This window comes from Peromyscus maniculatus, chromosome 20, assembly GCF_049852395.1.
Source record: "Peromyscus maniculatus bairdii isolate BWxNUB_F1_BW_parent chromosome 20, HU_Pman_BW_mat_3.1, whole genome shotgun sequence".
NCBI lineage: Eukaryota > Metazoa > Chordata > Mammalia > Rodentia > Cricetidae > Peromyscus > Peromyscus maniculatus.
The window spans coordinates 20,501,036-20,523,605 of record NC_134871.1 but is presented as its reverse complement, the minus strand read 5'-3'; the positions used below and the strand labels follow the sequence as shown (position 1 = coordinate 20,523,605).

The following is a 22,570-nucleotide window of genomic DNA, read 5'->3' as shown; positions in this document are numbered from 1 at the left end:
TTGTATTTTTTTTCTAAAGATATCTTCCCATAAATGATTTTCCCCCAGCAGGGTCATGAGGATTTCCTGGGGTTAGATTTTAGCCATTTTTCTGACATGACATCACAGCCTCTGTCATCAGTCTCTAGAAGGTAGATTCTCAGCTGGAGTGGACATGGAGACGTGGAGATCTTTTCTTCAACTTTACACAGCACCATGTCTAGCACTAAGAATAGGAATGGTTTTCATATGTGCTATGTTCTTTAGTATTTCTCTTCCCTTTCCTGTGTGGACCTGGACTGGTCATGTCAGCTTAGGTCAGCTTTTTTTCCATACTTATTTTACTAAAACTTTTTATTACAAAGATAAGTATGAACGGGCACTGAATTTAAAGATTTTTTTTCCTGTAGTAATTGAAATGGTATGTTTTATAGAATTTGTTAATGAAGTGATGCACATTGATTTTGACGTGAACATCTCATTCCTGGAGTAAATTCAATGTAGCCCTGGGTTTTATGTGCAGTTGTCTTTGGTTCAGCAATGTTTTTCTTAGGACAATATGTCTATGTACAAACAGACTGAGCCACAATTTTCTCTTTTGTTTGTCCCTGGCTTATGTTGCTCTCAAGCACATGTAAACTTCAGGAAACACACTGAGTAGACCACAATCTCCCATCTAGATTATTTTCCTTCTGACCTTCCTTCTCTTCCTCAGGTAGCTCCAAGGGCATCGATTGCTGTTCTGTCTGCTTTTGCCTTAGGCCTTGGGCACTCTTATTTTGAGGTCTTTCTTTTTTTCCCCATGCAGGTATCCAGACTAGTTTTCTCAGGCAACAGCTTAGAAGCCCTTTTTATATAACAGCTAAAAGTGTGCCCAACAGGTATGTATGCAAGCCAGCTGTGGAAGTATGTGTTATCAGAAAAAAAAAAAACAACTCTGTTCTTACATGACTTAAAGTTAATCCAAAGTTTTTACAGTTCACCTTTTAAACACACTCTTAAGTGTGTTTTACCATTTCTTTAACTCTGTTCATTTCCTTCCTAATCAGTCATGTAGTCAACATGCTTAGGGTCAGTGAGTGTCCAGTTGAGGCTTAATGATTTCAGTTTGACCTAATGATTTCCATCTCCATCTCAAGTTGTCTTAGTTCATGAGACCTTTGCTTATTACCAAAGCCACCACTTAAAAAAAAAGTCTTCTGCTGGGCGTTGGTGGCGCACGCCTTTAATCCCAGCACTCGGGAGGCGGAGGCAGGCGGATCTCTGTGAGTTCGAGGCCAGCCTGGGCTACCAAGTGAGCTCCAGGAAAGGCGCAAAGCTACACAGAGAAACCCCGTCTCGAAAAACCAAAAAAAAAAAAAAAAAAAAAAAGTCTTCTGGTTATGAACAAAGGTAAAATGCAGTTTAAAAAACATTTTAAAGTGTCCAAACAAAGATGCTAAGATTTCTTCAAGTAACCTGGGAAGCTTTGCCACTAAATGATAGTTGGTCAGCTGGACTCTGGCATGTGAATTTGGACCACAAATGGCAGGATGAGATTCCCAGGGTTAATGTGGGAAACTGAGCACAGCACTGACCCTCTGTGCTGTCAACTATGTTGGCTTATCCTTCAAACCCAGGCACACGTTACTCTTCTACTTCTATTCTGCAGTGTACCATCCATGTTTTCAAACATGCCTGCTTTCAGGCTTCCCCCAACAATTACAAGTTCTGAGCCATCTGATTTTTTCCAATTTCATCCTCCCCTCTCTCAAAATCATTGTAGTTTTTCCAGGTTTTTGAAACAATCCACAAGTGGAACCCTTCCTTGCTCAATTCCAGCATCCCTAAGAAATATTATTTTTTCCTCTATGTTCCCTGAATCATTTATTATTTTTGAAATTGAATCTTACAGTTGGGGATTCACTATATTAGTTGGGGGATGCAATGTTAATCACCTATCCTTTTAATATTTCAGTTAAATAGTCTGAGTCATCAAATAACTTTTCCAACTATGTTCTCTTACATCTAGGGCCCACATTCTAGAAAAAGTCTGAGAAGAACATAAGTGCTAATAACCACTAACACTTACATGGTACTGAAAATATGCATTTTACATATATTTCCTGATTGTTGTAATTCTATCTGTTATATATTATTCTAACATGTATATTATACACGAAGATATTTTGTTACCCAGAGGTCAGAGAACTTGTTTCAGGTCATTCAACTGTTCTTTGTGTCTCAAACGTGTTATTTTCAGCCACTTTCACAGAAAGCTACAGATACAAGAGGAAGAAAGAGGTTTTGTGAGCAATCCTACAAACCAGGGTAGCACCAACAAGTTTAGAGCTCAGGTGGCGTGGCGGGCCAGAGTCTAGGACAAAGAGGCTCTTTTCTCACTTCGGAGAGGTCTCCTTCCAGCTTCAGGGCAGAGAGGATTCATCAGAAGACAGCCTCCCGAACACCCTCAGGGTGTTCTCCCTGGCAGCAGTGGGATCCCACGTCCCCGGCACATTTCCCCCTCTTCTTGCATCAGTTGTGTGGACACAGAGAACATTTTGTGCTCAGAGAATAACGCTGAGGAAGATTTTTTTTTTTTTTGCATGTAAAATATGTTTTACTGTTCTTTAAAAGGGTTCAGGATTTGGTTTTAAATCAGGCTGCACACCTTTCAAAAGCTTGACATCTCTCACCAGGCCAAACTGGTGTGAGGAAGATTTTGAGTGTTACCTATCACCAGGGGATTCTTCACAGGTATCAAAAAGGACCTTGGTAAGACTTGGGTAAGCTGTCAGGAGTCCTTGTCTATGAGGCACTAGGTAAGAGGCACTGAGGTCTGCATCATTGTCATGGCTGAGCTGCCAGCGCTCATCAGGTAGCTCTGTGGGTGACCTCCCCTAGGCCCCACAATTAGCTCTGCAGAGAGCCTTTACTATTTCTGCCTTACTGGAAGCCAGAGAAGTAACTTCCTGAAGATCAGTCTTGCTGCGAGCAGCAGAACTGGAGTCCACACCCAGCCATCTACTTCTGAGTCTAAAACTCTTCTTTGCTCCGCTCTTCACTACCGCCTTCTCATGCTCGTTTCTTTTAAGACACTTCCGTGTCTTCAGATTGACCCCAGCAGGCCAAGCATTCCTTTCTCGACGCTTAGCATTTCTCATGACCTAAAAATTAGAATCCATTGATCTTCCCGTAAAATGAATTCCCCAGTGAATTTTTCCCCCTCTTTCACCGTCCATCAGCTTCAGTCTGCCCTCCGATCTGGTGGTTCTCAATGCGGTTTTTTTTTTTTTTTTCCCCCAGCAAGTGTGGGTTTCTGATGTCTTATCACTTTTAACACGAGGGTGTCTGTGTATGCCACAGCTGTTCAGCTGTCATGTGGTACACAGATGACAAGAACCCTCCATTTCCCACAGTCCACCTCACAGAAGTGTTTTTTTCAAATGTTCACAACAAAGTCAGTTTCCCAAGGCATTACATCCTTCATAAATCTCAGCATTTTCCTGCTTAAGAAATTCTCCAAACTTTTTCTTTAATTTGAAAAATAAAAGAGAAATACAAAAATTGTTTCTCAAAAGTATAAAGGAAGAGGGGGTGGCTCTAGAATATTGTAGAAATACAGTCCTGTGGAGGATTCTACACTGGACTGGTCTCAGTACTTACTAGTTCTGATAACACTGTAAGTTTAATTTTTTTCATAGGTAATGAGGTCCCGCAGTACATATGATTGTTAGAAATTTCCGAAGAAACTCCAGTTCATCTCTTGCTAAGGGAGAGGGCAATGCCAGTGCTTAATCCAGTGTTAGCCCTCATCTCTTCTTGAACCTGTATTCAGTTTTGCTATTATTTGCGTGTCAGGGAAGCATGTTTTATTCATGTGGACACCTCAGCTGCCATATGACTACTCCCCGGGGTGGGTTAGTTTAACCATAAGTGCTTCTATTTTCCTCTCAGCTGCACTGAGGGGCTTAGTTTAAGGAAGTAATTTGGGGTGGCATCTTCTTGGCTTGTACCAATTTCAAAAGGTAAGACCACCTCAGGGGAGAGAAGAATTTATGCACCCATGCTACACCATTGAAGTTTTTATTGTATTATTCATATGTAGACAGATTGTGCTTATATAAATTAAGTTTGTATATTTATAAGTATTTATTTATTTATTTATTCATAAGCTAGGAGAGGTTTATGGGGATGGAGATGACTAGAGAGGCAGAAGACAAAGCTTTGTCTCTGAGTCATTGTCTTATAGTAATGCAAAATTTTCTAAACTGCCTAAAGAAACATCAAGTATATTAGGGCAAGAATATTTCCCCATAATATTTTCATTACAACGAATGTTCTGAGTCTCAGAAATGGACCCATTCCTTTCTAATCTCTTTCCTTTATTAATCTTCATTGTTTCATTTATTTTTAATTTGAACTGATGTGTAAAATGAAGCATCAGTTCTAAAAATATACTCTGGGCTTAATACTCAAATTCTAGGAGGTTTTTCTTTTTTTCCTTTTTTTTTGAATAATGTTTCCTTCCTTTATCAATCATGAATAAACTACTTGTCCTTCACCTTGTGGATATCTAGAGGAAGTTCAGAATGGACAACAATGAACAGTCGTGAGGGTTGTATCAATGCTGGGCTGTGGTGTCTTATCAAAGTGGCTGTTGCTTCTCTAATAATATATCACTGCATTGAGGCTGGTGTTGGAAAGGCTACGGACTGTGGAAAAGTATAGCAAAGTATTAAAGCATGTAAAGGCGGAAAATTTGTTGAGGTAGATTGTCATATATGTATGTATCAGAATCTCACAACTTGGCGGCTGGACACATGCTCTAGTACCACACATAGCACGTGACTCTCCACCGTGAACGTCACCCTCATCGACAGATGGCCAAGCTCTGTATCCTACATATACTACTTCCTCCCCAAGTTCTTCCCTCATCTACCCTCCTCTCTCCATAAAGTCTGTTGTCATTCTCTGTGTTGAATGCAAGTATTGTTTTAACCATTTTTTCCCTTGAGGCAAGTATCCTACCTTTGTTATGGTCAACTGAATTTATGTCTTAAAGCCTCTGTGGATTCTCAAAGTTTCTACAAAGAAGCTCTTAGTTGTATAGTTTGTCTCTGAGTTTTTCTTCCGGTGCTGATGATGGAGAAAGAGCCCTGTGGGTGCTTAACAAGTCCTCTGCCATTAAACTACATCTTTGAATTCTTCACTAATAGTTAGTGTAATACAGAGGAAGGAGCAGTGCCAGAGACAGCTGACAGTCGCTGAGGATTTTCTATGACTCAGTCAGTCTGAAAGCAGTCTGTTAGTCCTTGGGGATAGAAGTAAGCACTACTATTTTCATTTCACAAGTCATATTTTCATGACCCAAGCCTTCAAACTAGTGAATAATTAGTAAATACTCAAGCCCAGGTATTTTGACTTTGGAACTGGTGTCCTTAGAAGAAAGGCACTAAATTAGAAAAAAAGAGAAGAAAAATATGAAGTTACCAAGCAGTTGAGTTGATCACAAAGTAGAGTTGGAATGTGTGTTTCAGTCTCATATTATAAGAGTATTCAAGTAATCAAAGCCCCACTTAGATGTGTTCTAACCCTCTCGAACCATTCCAAAAAAAAAAAAAAAAAAAAAAAAAAAAACCACTTGGGGTGTTCTAACCCTCTTTAACCCATTATAAGAACACCATCCATAGTTTCTCTCAAAAATTATCTGGTCAGTGTTATCCTGATCTGGCAGGGCAGAATACACATCCAGGAACATTATGACCCAAAACTCTGTTATTAGCTGTAAGGTTATACAGCCTTTGATTCCTAGATGGCATATTCTGAACTTCATGTGTGGCCCATTTCTATCATGTTCCTCTGCTGCCTTGCTGACCAAACAACAAACAAACCTGCTTTCCATATTCTTGGGCTTTAATTTTCCCCTCAGCCTCCCTTTTCCAAGGTTGAGTAAGTCATCCTTTTCATTCTATCTACTTTGGTCACTTTTAAAAAAAAAAAAAAAATACACTGCAACATTTGTGTTCCTCTTCTTTGCCCCTCCAGGTTAAATGCAAATGATAAGGAGTAATCATCTGAGTTGTTCAGGTGCTGATCTAACACTTGGCTTTCCTTTGGAAAACTGCAACTGTAAGGCTGCACAGGCAGAGGCAGGAACTTTATTGTCATGTGCACGGTATGAAATCAACACATTGGAGCAGATGGGAGAGCGAATGTCACTGCCAGCTGGAACTTTAGAAAAGAATGATGTTCTTAGAACCTCAGGAGTCACTGAGCACAGTTGAACCTTGTCTATGTTTGGCAATGATTTAAGGATACATGTGACACTCTGGCTTTACTCAATTGCTCCATGTTTTAGGGGATCATGGAATTTATCTGGTGCATGATGGAAGCAGCCTGGCAATCCCTGGGCATGACACTTTGGGTTGGAGTGCACTTCAGAGATACTTTTGGTATTTTCTTCAGATCAAGAGTCATCTTGATACAACAATACCAAACACATTTTTCTTTAGTCCAACATTCCTGTGCTTACTGCAGAGAACTAGAACAGCATGGTTTTTCTTGCATTTGGGGCATGGGGAGTTGCTGAGAATCTATAGAACTTCAGTAGTGATTTCTATTTATTTCACTTAGTGTCTGTAAAGTATTTGGAATTAGTCAAAAACTTTGATTTTTCTTGTCCATCCTATAAAATACACATATTTTTTATTCCCCAACAGCTTTTTATTTGACATGACTTACTCTAGCAGAAAGAGCATATAAATTAAGTACTGAGTAACCCTAAGCCACAGTGCAACCTAGTTGTTTCCCATAATTACTAGTTGTCATAGTTAGCATTTCTATTGCTGCTACAAAACACCATGACCAAAAGCTAGGTGGGAAGAGGACTTATCTAGCTTATACTTCTGAATTGCTGTTCATCACTAATGGAAGTCAGGACAGGAACTCAAACAGGGCAGGATCCTGGAGGGAGGAGCTAATACAGAGGCCATGGAGGAGTGATGCTTACTGGCTTGCTTCCCATAGCTTGCTCAGCCTGTTTTCTTATAGAACCCAGGACCACAGCCTAGGGGTGTCCCCACCCACCATGTTCTGGGCCCTCCCACATTGATCATTAAATGAGAAAAGGTCTTGCAACTGGATCTCACTGAGGCATTTCCTCAACTGAGGTCCCTTCCTCTGATGACTCTAGCTTGTGTCAAGTTGACACGCAAAATCAGCCAGTACTATGTTCTAATTATTATCACAGAGAAAGAGAAAGTTTCATTACTAGCAGTTTTGTTACTTTATAATTTGGGGAATCCATTGTGGTTATTTGGAGAAGGAGTTGAATCAGAGGTCTCCTCTAATTCTGCACTCAACTCATCTTCATGAGCTTCTTAGCTATTACTCCTGCATTTCCTTTTGTTCTTTGGATTCTTAACATGCTCTCTCTTTTTTTCTTTTTTTAAAGAGTTACTTTAATTTTTGAAATTATATTATAAATAGATCATTCTCCTTCCCTTTTCTCCCTCCAAGCTCTCCCATTACTTACTTTTAAACTTATATTTAGTATACTTATATATTAAATATGTATTTATTTTTATTTTTATATATTTAATATTTAACACATAATATATTATTAATATAAAGTAGTAATATATTACATAGTGAATATAAAATATATTTAATATACTTAAAATTTAATAAATTTTAAATATATATTAAAGTAAAATGCATATATTAAATTAAAAGTTTTTATATATTTATATTTATATATACTTATATAAAATAATATATATATTCCTAAGTACATAAATACAACCTGCTTAGTCTGTACAATGTTATGTGTATGTATATGTTTTCAGGCCTCACCATTTGAATTGGGTAACCAATTGATGAGCTCTTCCCTGGGGAAATCTATTTCTCTGGTTCTCAGCATTGCATTCCTTAGTTGCCTGAATTTCTTTTTGTAGGGTTGAGACCTCTTGAGCTCTCTCCCTTACATGTTAGCACATCTATTAATGTCATCCTTGTTTGAGTCGTGTTTAAGCAGACATGTTTGGGGAGGGTTCATATATGTAGCATCTAACATTTCTAGGAGACACAAATTCACAGCATGTCCCCTATTTCTCTGGCTCTTAAAATGTTTCTGCTCCTGCTTCTGCAATGTTCCCTGAGCCTTGGGTGTGGGATTTGTATTATAATTCTGTCTGTTGGGACTGGCTTCCACCACTCTGCATTTTGATTGGTCATAGTTTTCTGTAATGGTCTCAGACTGTTGCAAAGACAAGCTTTCTTAATGAGGGTTTGAGAACTACAAGTCTCTGTGGGTATACCTACAATTATTTAGAATGTAGTTAGGGATTGTGCTCATTTAGTAAAGTGGTGGTAAAGTCATTTAGTAAAGTCATGGATCCTCCAGGATCCTTGACATCATTAGCCCTGGGTAGTTGCCTAGGTTTCTAGTACCAAGCACGATTTCTCTTTTATTTATTTGGTATCAAGCTCAATTAAAGAGCTGTTGATTATTACCAAGGTATGTGTGCCAATACTTTATGCTTTTGGTCATCATGCAATGCTGGTCATTGTTGTGATTCATAGGCATCATAGTTGGGTAGGACTCTTGGTTGCTTCCCTGTGGGATGACTCATCCCTAACAGGCTTGAGGGCCAGTCAGCCCAAACCAGTAATAAGGTACTTTCTGAGAGCCAACCTGGGTCTGTCTAAGGGTCATAGCAACAGTAGCTGAGATATGATCTGGAGATGACCTGGACTAATTAGAGGCAGCCATGTCACACCAACAGATGCATATTCATCAGACTTTCCCCCAGGGCAGGGTGGAGGGTATATAAGGCTTGCCTCTTCCTGAATAAACTGAGCTTATTTCAACATTCTTCCAGAGTCTGTGTCATTGACTCTGTGTCTTCTTGGTCCCCTCCCCCAAAGGGAACAACAGCACAGGACCCTGTCACACTTCACTCATTTGGAAGCTTGCATGGTGCTTTCTGATACCATGAAAACCACTACTCAGGGAGGAGGTTTTTAGGTCACTTCCAGCTCAGTAGCCTCTGGGCCCTGTGTTTGAAATGCATTTTGTCTTCAGTAACAGGAACTTAACCTCCATCTATCATGGGGCAATAGCAATAAGCTGTTATGTTTTAGTAGTCTCTTGGATAACCATGACTAACAACTCACAGGAAAATTTCTCATGCCTGATATTGGGGTTTTTGGTAGATGGTCTGTGACTTTTGTTGGAAACATTGTCAGCCCTGATAGTAAATTTTTCATTTAGACTAAGGATGTATATTTATACACTGACTTATTTTTAGTAGTATAATTGCTTAGAACTTTTTCAGACATCCTTTATCTTATTTTCCTCTCCTTCCTCCTTCTTCTGTATTTAACTCCTTCTCCCTTCCCTAGTTAGAGCCTTCATTTTTCTTATTTCCCCCTTTAGATCACTTGTACCTTGATACCCCTCTCTTTACCACATACCCCCTTTGCCATGGTCCTATTTTACTCTGCTGGTTTCTGTAATTACTCCAGGTTATGTATTACATCTAAAGATGTGGCACTAGGAGCCTCAGGAGAAAGAGAACAGTGTTTGTCTTTCTGGGTCTGCCAACCTTATTCTATATGATCTTTTCTAGCTCCATCAATTTACCTGTATTTCATTTTTCTCTACTGCTGAATATTATTCCTTAATGTATAGGAACCACCTTTTTATTATCTATTCATCAGTTAAAGGACATTTATGTTGTCTACATTTCTTAGCCATTGTGACCAGAGCACCAGTAGACAAGTTCTCTTAACATTAGTGTGTCTGTGTTTCAATACTGCCTCTCTTAGAACATATCCCATTAACTTAAATGTGCATGCAAATTATCTGGAGATGTCAGCAGACAGAGTCTCTGTTAGTTTGGTGAGATGGTCAGAGTATGCATTTATCAGTGTCAGGTGGTGGTAATGTGGCTGGTCTGATTAGAGAATACCTTTATGCATAATGAATTCACAATTAAATCAGTGTAAGCAAGGTTAATAGTCCTTCAAGTAACTGGTCAGGCATTGAAAAAGTACACAGTAATACTGTCTACAAACTGGGAAAAGCACAGAGAAACCCTGTCTCGAAAAACAAAAAAAAAAAATTACTGTTGCATATTTATATATGAATATATATTTCTAAATATATAAATACAATTGCAAAGATTTTGCTTAATGCCTGGCTTTCCCTTTGCTTTGCTGTTTGATGCCTCAGCTGTTCTGAGGAGAAACTTGCTAGTTTGATCACCTGTTTAAGCCTTCCTCTCTAGCTGCTCTTTTGCCTTGAATCCTTCTATTCTTTTTTATATCTAACATCTCTCTTCTGACCTCATACCAATGCCACTGCCTCAGACAGCCCATTTGACTTCCCAGATTATTGGGGTATGATGAAATAAGCTGTTTTAGTGCTCCCTTTGGAGAGTATCATCATAGACCTAGTTATATAATTAAATATGCAAATTAGCCTGTTCTGCCTGATATTGTACTATACAAGGACATGAATCTTTTCTGTCTCTATTTTTTAAAGATAGTGTGACCAGCCCAATGTCTGGCACAAAGCAAGTGCTGAAAGACACTTCAGAAAAGTATAATTTTTAAAAACAGAAAGGGAATGTAATATTTCGATTCATCTACTTTCTTTTGTTCAAAACAGATGGTTTATCAGTTTTCAAGTAATCAGGCTATTACAAAAACACATGTCCTTAAAACACAGCCTAGTCCCTTAGTTGTACTTTAAAGTGTATGAATCCCTCCAGTATGCTTATACTCTCCCCATGTTATACATTTTTCCTCTAGACTCCATGAGATGATTAATAGAAAACTTAAATTATTTACATATAAAAACCCCAGCTGCTCATGAATCTGAAAGTGTTTAATACACTGCCACATACAACCTCCTACGGCTTCATAAATTGTTTCCGGTGACACACTGCCTTTGTATATGGTGAAATATTATATTTACTTAAGAATTCTGTGTCAAAAAGAAAGATGAATGTGTGAGAGCATCCCAGGAAACCTTTGTGATTTTATTATTTGGATCTTCTAAGAAGCCACTTCTTCATCTTTCTTCTCTTGATTAATTTCATGCCTATTAATTTATGAAAATATGGACTGAAACTATTTCTTGATGCTCTGCCATCACTCTGGGGCATAGGGAGATGAAGCTCCAGGTGCCTGACCATGGGCCTGCAGCCTCTATGTCCTTTGGCAGTTTGGACCCCTGGTTCTCTGGTCCACAAGGTCTCTATGATCTCTTTAGAAAGCATTAATTTATAATTATGTTTCAATTTCCAAAAATGACTGTAGAATCACATTGGATTTCAAAAGATCCATGTATCTATCTTGTGTATAGTGAATGAAAGATAATTCCAATGGATAAACAGAAGTGACTCTGTTTGTGGCATCATGCAGTTATCTCCTGCGCCTCTTGATTAGTATGATCGCAGAAGGTCAGAGACAATGTCTTCAGTCTCCATAGGCATACATATTCAGTTTCTCCAAAGTGGTAATTCAGTTTTATTCTAAGTCTTGGGTGAAATGGGGAGAATTGTTCTCTTCAGATCCACTGTGGGCCCTAGGCCAGCAGCAGCTGTCAGCTCAGCAGGGTTTCAGCATGGCATTCAATGTAGACTGACTCAAAGCCCTTGCCAAGGATGAATGAAAGCCCCATGCTTATGGGAAAACACTTAGGTTGTCTGTTCCCTTCGGTTTGCTGCTGCTTTCCAGGCCAAGTCTCACTTAGCAGATGTCAGGAAAAGGCTGTTCTGCCATCAGGGTTAGTGGAAATACCCATTTTGTCAGTGCAGCTCAAAGGTGGCTGCTGGATTTCTGAGTTGAGATGTTCTGTCACTGAAGGACCTGACTCAGCGGCGTGATACCATTACTCTCAAGTCACATTTCCCTCTCATTCTTACCTTCTCACATGCACATCTTCATCTTATATTGTTTTCAACAGTTTCATACTATGGCTATCAAAAGTGTTCTTCTTACTGCCGTTTATTGTTCTTACAAATCTTGGCTTAGCTTTGGCCTTCAATTTATATTAATAATTTGAATGAACACACAAGCATTGGTGAAGTTTTTAAGTCACAGAAAAAGCAATAAGGTAACCAGTCTATGAGTGCCATGATTTGGATATAAAGATAACATCAAAGGCTCATGTGTTGAAGGTTTGGGCCACCACATAACAGTAATATGAAGAGGTGGCTGGACTGTGACAATACTCACCTCAGCAATTAATTAATCCATTTATAAGCTCATAGGTAAATGGACTATGAGAAGGAGAGCTCTGGTTTGAGGAAAGCGACTGAAGCCACACTCTTGAACGACATAATTTGGTCTTCTCCTTTTGTTGTCTATCACTCTGCTTTGGGGCTAGCCCTGAGTCCACAGTTTCATCTCTGAAAGACCTCTTGCCCATGTGAGGTTATTTGGAGAACAGAAAGGCTTAACAACATTTACATGGAAAAAACTTCAGGCCTTGGTTTGAATTCTCTCATCTTAGTTTGAATTTCTTATCTGAATATATTTCTTTTGTTTTTCTTTTTCTTTTTTTTTTTTTTTTTGGACAGGGTTTCTCTGTGTAGCTTTGCGACTTTCCTGGAACTCACTCTAGAGCCCAGGCTGGCCTTGAACTCACAGAGTTCCGCCTGCCTCTGCCTCCCGGGTGCTGGGATTAAAGGAGTGCACCACCACCGCCAAGCCCCGAATATATTTCTTTTATCATGTTTCTCTATAAAAATTTTGCATATTCCTTTTCATTCATTTATAGGACTGTTCTGAGCCGTGCCATGTTTTACAACTGGGACTAGGCACAGGGACACAATAATAAACAAAGCCACTGTTTCCTCCTGTGCTGCACTCTAGTGAGTGGCCATTCAGCTCTTTATTAAATCAGCCAGAAGTCACCTTAGGCAAAGATACATCTTCACACAGTGAGGTGTAAACACATCTCACAACATCGTATCAATCATTTAACACCACATACAAGACCTATTAATCTAGGTCAGGCAAACAAATGCAAATTTCTGGTCAGACTCCACTGAGCCAAACCTGCTAAGAAATAGTCTAAAATAGCCTCAAGAAACTCCTTTTAGCTTTTGATTTCCATGGCTCTTCTCTACATGGATGCCTATCAGGCTTGGACTTTGTACAATATTCCACATCTGCTAGTATTTTACTCTTTTTTTCATTCTTAATATGCTTTCATCACCCTCCCATGTTCCATGTTAAAATGTGATCATTTGACTCCTAAATCTTCCCTCTGCTTGGTTTTTCTGTGAGGCTGACCATTAAGCTATAAACTTCTAATACTTTAGAAACTTTAAATACTAGTGCACTTTCTGTAAAATTCCAACAAAGCACTTTTAAACCTATTTCAAACGAATAGATTAATTTGTTTCCTTAGGCTTTGTAAATAGTAGGTTGAGCCAAAGGTAAAAGAATATCTTATTATTATCTGCATTACTGTGCTTTGGAGCATGTGACTAACTGGCCCAGAACTGGGAAGAGACTCCTATAATGAAGCCAGGTGCTAGAACAGCACATGTCCAGTGTGTTCATATGTAGAACACATCAAATAAGTAAGCTATTCACAGACATCCATTACATAGCAGAGGCCTGAAATAATTACTGTGCTCCTGGCAAGAGATGAATGTGGACAATAGACATTTATGTAGAGTTCACATTAAGGGATTACTGCATTATTTTTGAAACATAACCATCTGTAATTGGAAAACTAATAGTTCTGTATGTCTTGTTCTTTTCTGGTTTCTGCTTAATATTTCTACTTTTTTTGGTCTGAGTCTAGATGCGAGAGGCTGCTAAGTGGGATAGTATTTAGAAGTTAATAAAACTAAACTTAACTTGCCAGGAGGTAGCTATTGAATAAATAGGATGTTCAAAGTATACAGAATCTGGTATTAAAAGATACTTAAAAAGATGCTGTTGTCAAAATATGTAAAAACCATGATTCTTTTCTGATATGTAAATGATATAAATAAATTAACATATATTTCATACACTCAGCACAAAATGATAATAATTTTAATCTCCATATATATAGATATATATCATCAGTATTTGCATATATGTGATCTTTTCCATGGCATTTCTTAACCCTGAGTTCCTAGTTTTGAGTTTCTACCTGAATATTTCATTGATGATCTGTCTTCAATAATAATGCTTTATTCACTTTGAGACCACAAAGATCATTTGCAGAAAGATTATAAAGCATGAGAGGCCTTTGGTTAACAACCTATTTGTTTTTCAGAAAACCCAAATGTTACTTAATGGACCGAGACCATTTTGAGTAAATTTGTTATTTTAACTTGAAATACTAATTAAGTGCATCTAATTTTCCTTAGCATTAAAAGCAATAGCTATATAGAAGAGACAGGTATACAATGCTTAGCACAGAAGGTCACAAGTTAAGAACTGTACCAACAGTCACAGCTGCCAGTTCTTTTAATTATATTTATTTTTATTGTTTTATGTATATAGGAGATTTTCTTCATCTACACATGTGTGCCACCTGCATGCCTGGTGCCCAAGAAGGCCAGAAGAGAAGGTCAGATCCCCTGGAACTGGAGTCACAGGTGATTGTGAGCCATGATGTGGGTGCTAGAAATGGAACTGGGATCCTCTGGAAGAGCAGCCAGGTTTCTTAGGCCACTGAGTAATCTCTTTATCACAGCTCCTTCAATTTTGATTATAAATAAATAAATAAATAAATAAATAAAATTTATTATTAGAAAAAATTGTCTATCCTGGATTTCCTATATGGATTTGATCTTAAAATATCCACATGGCTTGTCTTTCCTTGTTGATAACTCAATTTAATAAATTCAATAAGTGTGTTCTGAAAATAAGTTAAAAATATTCTTTTTTATGCTTTGTCAATAAGTTTATTATCTTTATGAAAAGAAAATCTTCATAAAAAATTCCTTTTCCTTTTTGCAGCCTGCTTCTGGGCTCTGAGGAAGGTTGTCTCCATTTGAAATCAGTGACCTGATTTCTCTTGGCAACATTTTGATACAGCTCCACCTCTTCGTATTTAACTTCCCTCTTGGGCTTCTTCTTATGAACTGGTTTCTTAGGATAGCAGCATGATCTTCTTAAACATCTCCATGTCTGGAGTTCTCTTCTTCACTATGTGCCGAGAGAGCTGTTCCTTACAATCGTCTCCATCACCGTCCATTGGGTAACACATGTAGTTTGCACTATTCTGAGCCGGACTGTGCCTCTGCTCAACTTCTGCACTGAACGCCTTGCTTCAGAATTATAACCAGGGAATCATTTGGTACTGTGAGGGATAGGCAAGGCTTCATCCACAGATCCCTTCACAGCCCAAAAACTTTATTGCTAGTTGTGGTTTGGGCATTATCTGCATCCAAATACTGGCCAGCAGCAGACCAGTACAATATACTGCAGCATAATCTGTCAGGTCAGCTTTAACAGGATATTTTGGTAGTTCGTGTGAATATGCTGCACAGACCATCTTATCCCCTTCTGTATTGACATAAGAAACCCGACAGATGGATTCTCTGTTAGTTAAATGAACTATCATCCTGTATTTGGATGTATTGTTCTTATTTTTGTTCCAGATCACCAATTATTTGTTGGCATAGTCAGTTTTATCCTCTCATCATCTCCTAAATTTCACTTGATATCTCTTACCAGAGTACTTATTCTTGACTTTTACGACTCAATCTTGCAGAAGAGAGACCTGCAGTACTTACACCAAAGTGCCCAGGGGTCACTTCCACGTAACAATACACAGAAAGTTGGGCAGAGCTTTTTCCCAAGCATTTTCCCTAGGTCTTATTTATGTCTAAAATTCAGATGAGAGAGGTGAAGGGACACGGACAACGTCACACAGGAAATGAGTGCCTTTTCATGATGGAGTCACAAATGTATCGAGTCCGGTTTCCTGTCTTGTCCGTGTATCCGTTTTAAAGAGATGAAACCACTTGGTTTTTGGTGCTTGCTCTATGACACTGGAACCATAAGGTCCCTTGGGACTCTACTGGGTAACAGCACCGTTAGCTGTAAGTGGTGGCTGCCCATACGTCAGCTCGGCTGTGAGACAAAGCCGAAAGCGCACTGAGAGCAGGCTCCGTGCTTTTTCTCCAGACTCCGCAGAGTAAGGCTACGGAAGTCCATGTTTTCAGCATGTCCAGTGGTCAGACTCAAGGCGGCCCAGGCCGCAAAAGCAAATCTTTTTTTTTTTTTTTTTTTTCTTAATTAGTGCTTCTACAGGGGGAGTGAGTCTCTAACATATTTTTCCCAGGCCTCTCTGGAACTTTCTATGGCTTATTGCTCAGAAAGGAGGAAAACAAACAGAGACAGACCTTCTTTGTGTAAAGGTTCTCAGCCTGCCAAACTGGCGGGATGCAGATGCAATTTCCTTAGCGTTTGCAGCCTCGCTCTGACTTCTGCACAGGGAAGTTGGGAAATATTTATTGTAGAATGGGGCCCTGGGAGATTATTCTTGGAAGGCACAATCTCTGTGAACCTTTGTGTGATGACCTAAAAATGTCTTTTAGCTAGAATTTTGCAAGTCAGATGTGATTGTTTCTATCCAACACACACACACACACACACACACACACACACACACACACACACACACTACAAAAAAAAAACAGAAAACAAATCTTCATATTTTGAAATTTAATCATATGGACTTGGTTTTTCTTGCTGAAGGTAATTTATATTTTGAGAGAAATGAGAAAGGAAGGTGTATAATTTAGGAAAAAAACTTCAAGATACTATATTGTGCTCTCTAAGATTTTGTGAACCATTGAAATTTAAAGTAGTAATATTTGTTTATTCATCAAACAGTGTATTTTAATACAGAAGGGTGCAAAATAAGAAGAAATACAAGCATTCGATATAAGGGGCTCACAAAATATATTAATATCAAAAGACAGAGTAAACCTTTGGTATACTTAGCTGATTCCAAGTGTTTTATTTAAAATTTCCATCTTTCTTGAAATAATGTTTCATCATTCTCATACCATCCCTTGCACTCTTCCTTTTCTCTAGGTTTGTGTCTTAAGGTAGTGTCCTAAGTCAGCCTGAGTACTTGGCTAAAGGAAGAGGGTGCACACAACTATACTAATGGCAAGTGTCAGGGTCCCCAGACAAAACAAGCAAGGGTCAACATCCCCAGGCATGTTGGTGTCTGTAGCTAGAGTTTTCCTGCCTGGCCCACAGTCAGGACAAATCTCTGTCACCGCCAGTCCCACAGCCACTCAGACCCAACCAAGTAAACACAGAAACTTATATTGTTTAAACTGTTTGGCCTAATGGCTCAGGCTTCTAGCTATCTAGTTCTTACATCTTAAATTAATCCATTTCTATAAATCTATACCTTGCCACATGGTTCGTGGCTTACCGGCATCTTCACATGCTGCTTGTCATGGCAGTGGCTGGCAGTGTCTCGCTCTGCCTTCCTGTTCTCTCAATTCTCCTCTCTGTTAGTCCCACCCATACTTCCTGCCTGGCCACTGGCCAATCAGTGTTTTATTTATTGACCAAGCAGAGCAATTTGACATACAGACCATCCCACAGCACTTCCACTTTTCTTTTTTTAAAGAGGAAGGTTTTAACTTTTACACATCTCCAAAGCCAACTTGGTATATTTGGGCATTTGGGCATAGCTTCTCTTACTACTTCCTGCTGGAGGGGGGCACTGTATCTTATGGGGACACAAAGAAAATTTTAGGATTATGGAGTAGTCCGTGAGGGTGTATCATCTGAGTCAGTTGCCTTGAAATGGTTCTGGATGTTGGATCATCTGGGCCTTGGTGTCATCAGAGACCTTTCAGTGGGTCTTGGCTGGTCAAACCTGATGTATCTTAATCTGGAACAAATACATAGCTTCTGGCTTTCTGTGGAAACAAAAGCAGAGCCTCTTTTCCAAAGCAACATATCCTTATATCCAAATTTTGAAGTCAAGGTACCTTTAAAATATTCATTTTGGCATAACTCAACAGCTTTTACAATTAAATTTTTTTTTCAGTTACAAATATCAAAGAGAACATAATCCAGATTCTCTGTGTGATAGCTATCTTTATGTGGCTTATTTTTTATATTACCTTGAACCTATTGCTTTAAACTGCAGCATTCTAAGACTGAAATGGTGCTGTGGCTGTTTGCTCTGCCCACTTCAGCTTCCCAACATGGCGGTGGTACATTTTCCACCAGCTCTGGGAGCCATCAACTCTCAGAAATAGTGGGTCTATGCTTCTATCAAAGCAGTGTGTAGCCCAGAAACCTCTTTTTTTGTTTTGTGCTAGCAAAGGCTAAATCCACCACGCAGCTTAATGTGCCACTTGCAGAGGCGTCATTCCTGCCATACTACAGGTCAAGGGCAAACGCCAGGAACCCGCCAGTAGCTCAAACACGCAGGCAGGCTGCTGCTGACTTGAAAGAGACAAGTAGGAACTGTTTTTAGCTCCATTTTAGAATCTTTTTTCTCAGGTTTTAGGTGGAAACTCTTGCCAACACGTTGGGCACCAGGCGTCTGTTATGACTAGACTTTAGGGCAATGTATCTCCCGCAGCTAATTCTTCTGGCCATCTTGATTCCTACCTGGTCTACAGCTGACAGGGTTTCAAATTTTCCTTCGTGTGGTTGCACCTGAGCTACCTCTGGCTTAGCACTGGCTTCTGCCATGTGCCTACACTCATCCAGTTCCCTCAAAGTCAGCCTGTTTCATAACTTTGGTATAAATCTATCTTATCAAACTAGTATGAAGAGCTCAGCTTAAGTTACAGGTTTATTTTTTTTTTAAGAACCCCAGGTAAAGTTTGGAGGCCACTCTGCCTGACCCCTAAGTGATGCTGTTTACTATGTTCATCTATACCAGCTGATGACTCAGGTATGTTCCAGAAGTGGCCTCCTTCAGGAGCCCTTAATGTGGAACAGATATAGCTCTTCTCTACTTTACTGAAATGTTCTCACTTCTTCACTCAGAAAGGACATCAGGAGATGCCTATTTCCCCAGACTTCAATTTATATCCTTCCCATAAATTTCCTAGCATGGTCAGTTTTGAGGATTATGTTATTTTGCCCAGATCAAATACGCTTCTTTGCATTCCATTGCCCTGCACACCACAACCAACCCTTGAGTTTACTTTTTTTTTTTTTTTTTTTTTTTTTTTTTTGGTTTTTCGAGACAGGGTTTCTCTGTGTAGCTTTGCGCCTTTCCTGGAACTCACTTGGTAGCCCAGGCTGGCCTCGAACTCACAGCGATCCGCCTGACTCTGCCTCCCGAGTGCTGGGATTAAAGGCGTGTGCCACCACCGCCCGGCTTGAGTTTACTTTTATTACCTAAAAGAGGAATGAAGTCTCTGTGGGATTGGAGCATTCTGTGATTATAAAAATGGTCTTCTTCCACCTTGGGGACCAAACCTTGCCACATTCTTCTCTTCCTGATAGCTAAGTTCCCTCACTAAGCTAATGAATTCTTCAGGTAAACGGGAGTAAAACTTCATATTTAGGAAGGCAGAAAGGAGCACACATGGTTAATGTTGAAGGCATCACCCAGTTTACCCTTAAGATGCAGGTCATGGTGGCTGGAGAGATGGCTCAGTGGTTAGAAGCACTGGCTTCTCTATCAGAGGATCCAGGTTTAATTTCCAGCACCCATATTGCAACTCACAACTGTTTGTAACTCCTGTTCTAGGGCATCTGACACCCTCAAACAGATACACACGCAGGCCAAACACCAGTGTACATAAAATACAATACAATACAAATAAATAAATTAGTTTTTAAAAGATGCATGTCGTTTCCACTTGCCTTTTCTCCAGAGATTAAATACTCTTGCCCAAATCTTCTTGTCAGGAACACTAAAAAAGTGAATGTTACCACTGTGAACTGGTGAGAACAGAAACTATCAACCACTTCTTGCAGTCATAATAAGCAGCACAAGGTGTTTCCCTAGTAGAAGCTGCTTTTGAATGCAGAGGAGTCTTTCATGGAAGAACAAGTCCTGAAGGTTGATAGTGCAGGAGACAACATCCCCCACTTCCCACCCCTCACACTCCACCTCAATTCCCCTCACTCTCACAGGAGTGACTGTTTTTACACAGAAGAATATTTGCCATAGGCTCTTAAATGAGGAGATGGACAAAGCAGAGAAAATGGAAAAGGCCAAGAGTTGTACAAGAAAAATGGAAGCAGCATGTGTGGGGAAATGTGCAGGGATACCCTCCACACTCTCGGAAGACTGGGAGACAGTTTGGAACGTGACTGAGATCTGTAATCTTTTATTTCGTCTTTTCCTCTGATGAGAATATACATATGGTGTAGGACACATTAGATGAGAGTGTGAGGAAATGGATCCATAAACTCACTATTTGTTTTATTTTTTCATTTTGCATTTCTGATCAGTTTTATTCCTTAAGAATTTTGATGGTTTAATTGATTCAGGATTTTCGTTTTGTTTTGTTTTCAATTTGCAAGCATCAAGTCATACATGGAACAATTTGATCTGAAACAGATTGATTTTTATACCAAAACAGGTAAAAATAACCATTCTCTAGAGTTGTTACCACACAGGATGCTGAGACAGAATCCATACTGTGCTCTCTGCCTAGAAACTCCTTTCCTCCTGCTCCTTCTGAATTTTACCTTGTCTGCTGCCCAGCTCTGCATAGCAGTGGTCCCATAATGAGAGCAGACTCTGTGACTCTTTATCATCCCATCCTTTACTGTTCCTGCTTAGTACTTATCATGATTTCAGGTTCTGTATTTACTTGTGCAATTTTAAAATGTCATCTATGTTGCACTATTTTAAATGTTAAATACCATAGTTCATTTACCAGAGAATTAAAAAAAAAAAGGACAAAGAGACCCTGTCTCCAGTGACAGTGGGTCTAGCTAGAACAAAGGGGAGCATTGAATCCAAACACCTCGGACCAGGCACAGGACAATTATTTCATTGAGTACCAAGTTGTCTTCCTTCTTCTTTAGATTGTCAAGAGCCAATATCAACACCCATTACCTCTCCATTCAACTCACAATCCTTTTTCCCCTTCCTCTGTGGTGATATTTTATTTGTGCACCCCAATACAGCATATCTGAAGATCAGAGGGAGAAGCCAGCCACTATATTAAACATAGAAGTCAGGCAATGGCAGCACACACCATTCAGGAGGCAGAGATAAATCTGGATCTCTGTGAGTTCAAGGCCACACTGAGAACAGAACCAGGCATGGTGGCACACACCCTTATTACCAGCACTAACCATGGAGGTCTGGAGGTCTGTACAGACAGACAGGAAGTGATGTAGCTGGGCAGAGAGAGGAAGTAAGAGGGCAGGGACAGAAAGGCTTATAGGTGTGGGTATACAGGAAGTAGTCTCTCTTTGGCTGAGGATTTTTAGCAGTAAGCATGTGGCTGGCTTCTTTCTGCTTCCCTAATCTCTCAGTTTTTATCCCCAATATATGGCTCTAGGTTTTTTACTATTAAGATTGTTTAGGAATTCATCTTACATTTCTCTCTCCCTCCCTCCCTCCACTCTTCCCTCACTCTCTCACTCCCTCACTCCCTTCCTTTTTTCTTTTTTTACCCTCCTTTTTTAAATTGTGCAATCATGGATGCTGTATGGATTAGAGAGAATGTGTGTATGGAAGTGTGTCTATTCCGTTTAGAGCAATACTGTTCTATTGCTGTAAAGAGACACCATGACTAAAGCAACTCTTAAAAAAGAAAGACTTTAATTGGGGCCCGCTTACAGTTTCAAAGATTTAGTCCATTATCATCATTGTGGTGGGGCACATGGCAGCATGCAAGCAGATATGCTGGAGAGGTAGCTGAGAGTTCTACATCAAGACCCATACTCAGCAGGGAGAGTGAGACACTGGGCCTGGCTTGGAATTTGGAAACCTCAACCCCATTGACATACTTCCTCCAACAAGGCCACACCTCCAAATCCTTCTCAAGCAAGGCTATCCCCTGGTGACTAAGCATTCAAATATTAGCCTGTGGAGGCCAGGGCCATTCTTATTGAAACCACCACAGATTGTTCATGTGGATATGTGCGTGCCACAATGTTGAATGAAGGTCAGATATCAACTGTCAGTAGTGCATTCACAACTTCTGCTTCGGGATCTGGGGATGGAACACAATGGTCAGGTTTACCCAGCAAGCACTTATACCCACAAAGCCATTCTTAGGATTGTCAGTTTCTTTGCTCTGCCTCCAAGCTTGGCCCCCACACCCAGGAAGGAGGGGGAGGGGGCATTTCCCTCCATCCTTCCACTGGCTGGGAGGAGACAGATTCTGGTAAAGTCAGCAAAGAAGGTGCTAAACCACTGAAGAGCTGTGCACAGAAAATGTGCTGGGGACTTCGTTTAAGCTCTTGTCACAAACAGCTGAAGTACTAGCACAAAAGTGAGGTCCAGCCCACTTTTAAGCATGCTCAAGGTGTACCTTGTATGAGTGTGAATGCTGGGTACTCTGGTTCCAGGTTTGTGAGTTTCCTAACCCAGATGCCTGGTGCTTGCAGCTCAGAATCTGGATTATCTGAATGCAGTGCCATTTCAGACGCTGAGCTCAGTAACTGCATTCTG

The 22,570-nt window shown here is 39.8% G+C and overlaps 1 pseudogene; it reads right to left on the bottom strand.

Annotated features, from left to right (window-relative positions):
* Positions 1 to 2,858: 2,858 nt before the first annotated feature.
* On the bottom strand, positions 2,859 to 18,666 carry LOC121824440 (large ribosomal subunit protein uL18-like; annotated as a pseudogene).
* Positions 18,667 to 22,570: the final 3,904 nt, after the last annotated feature.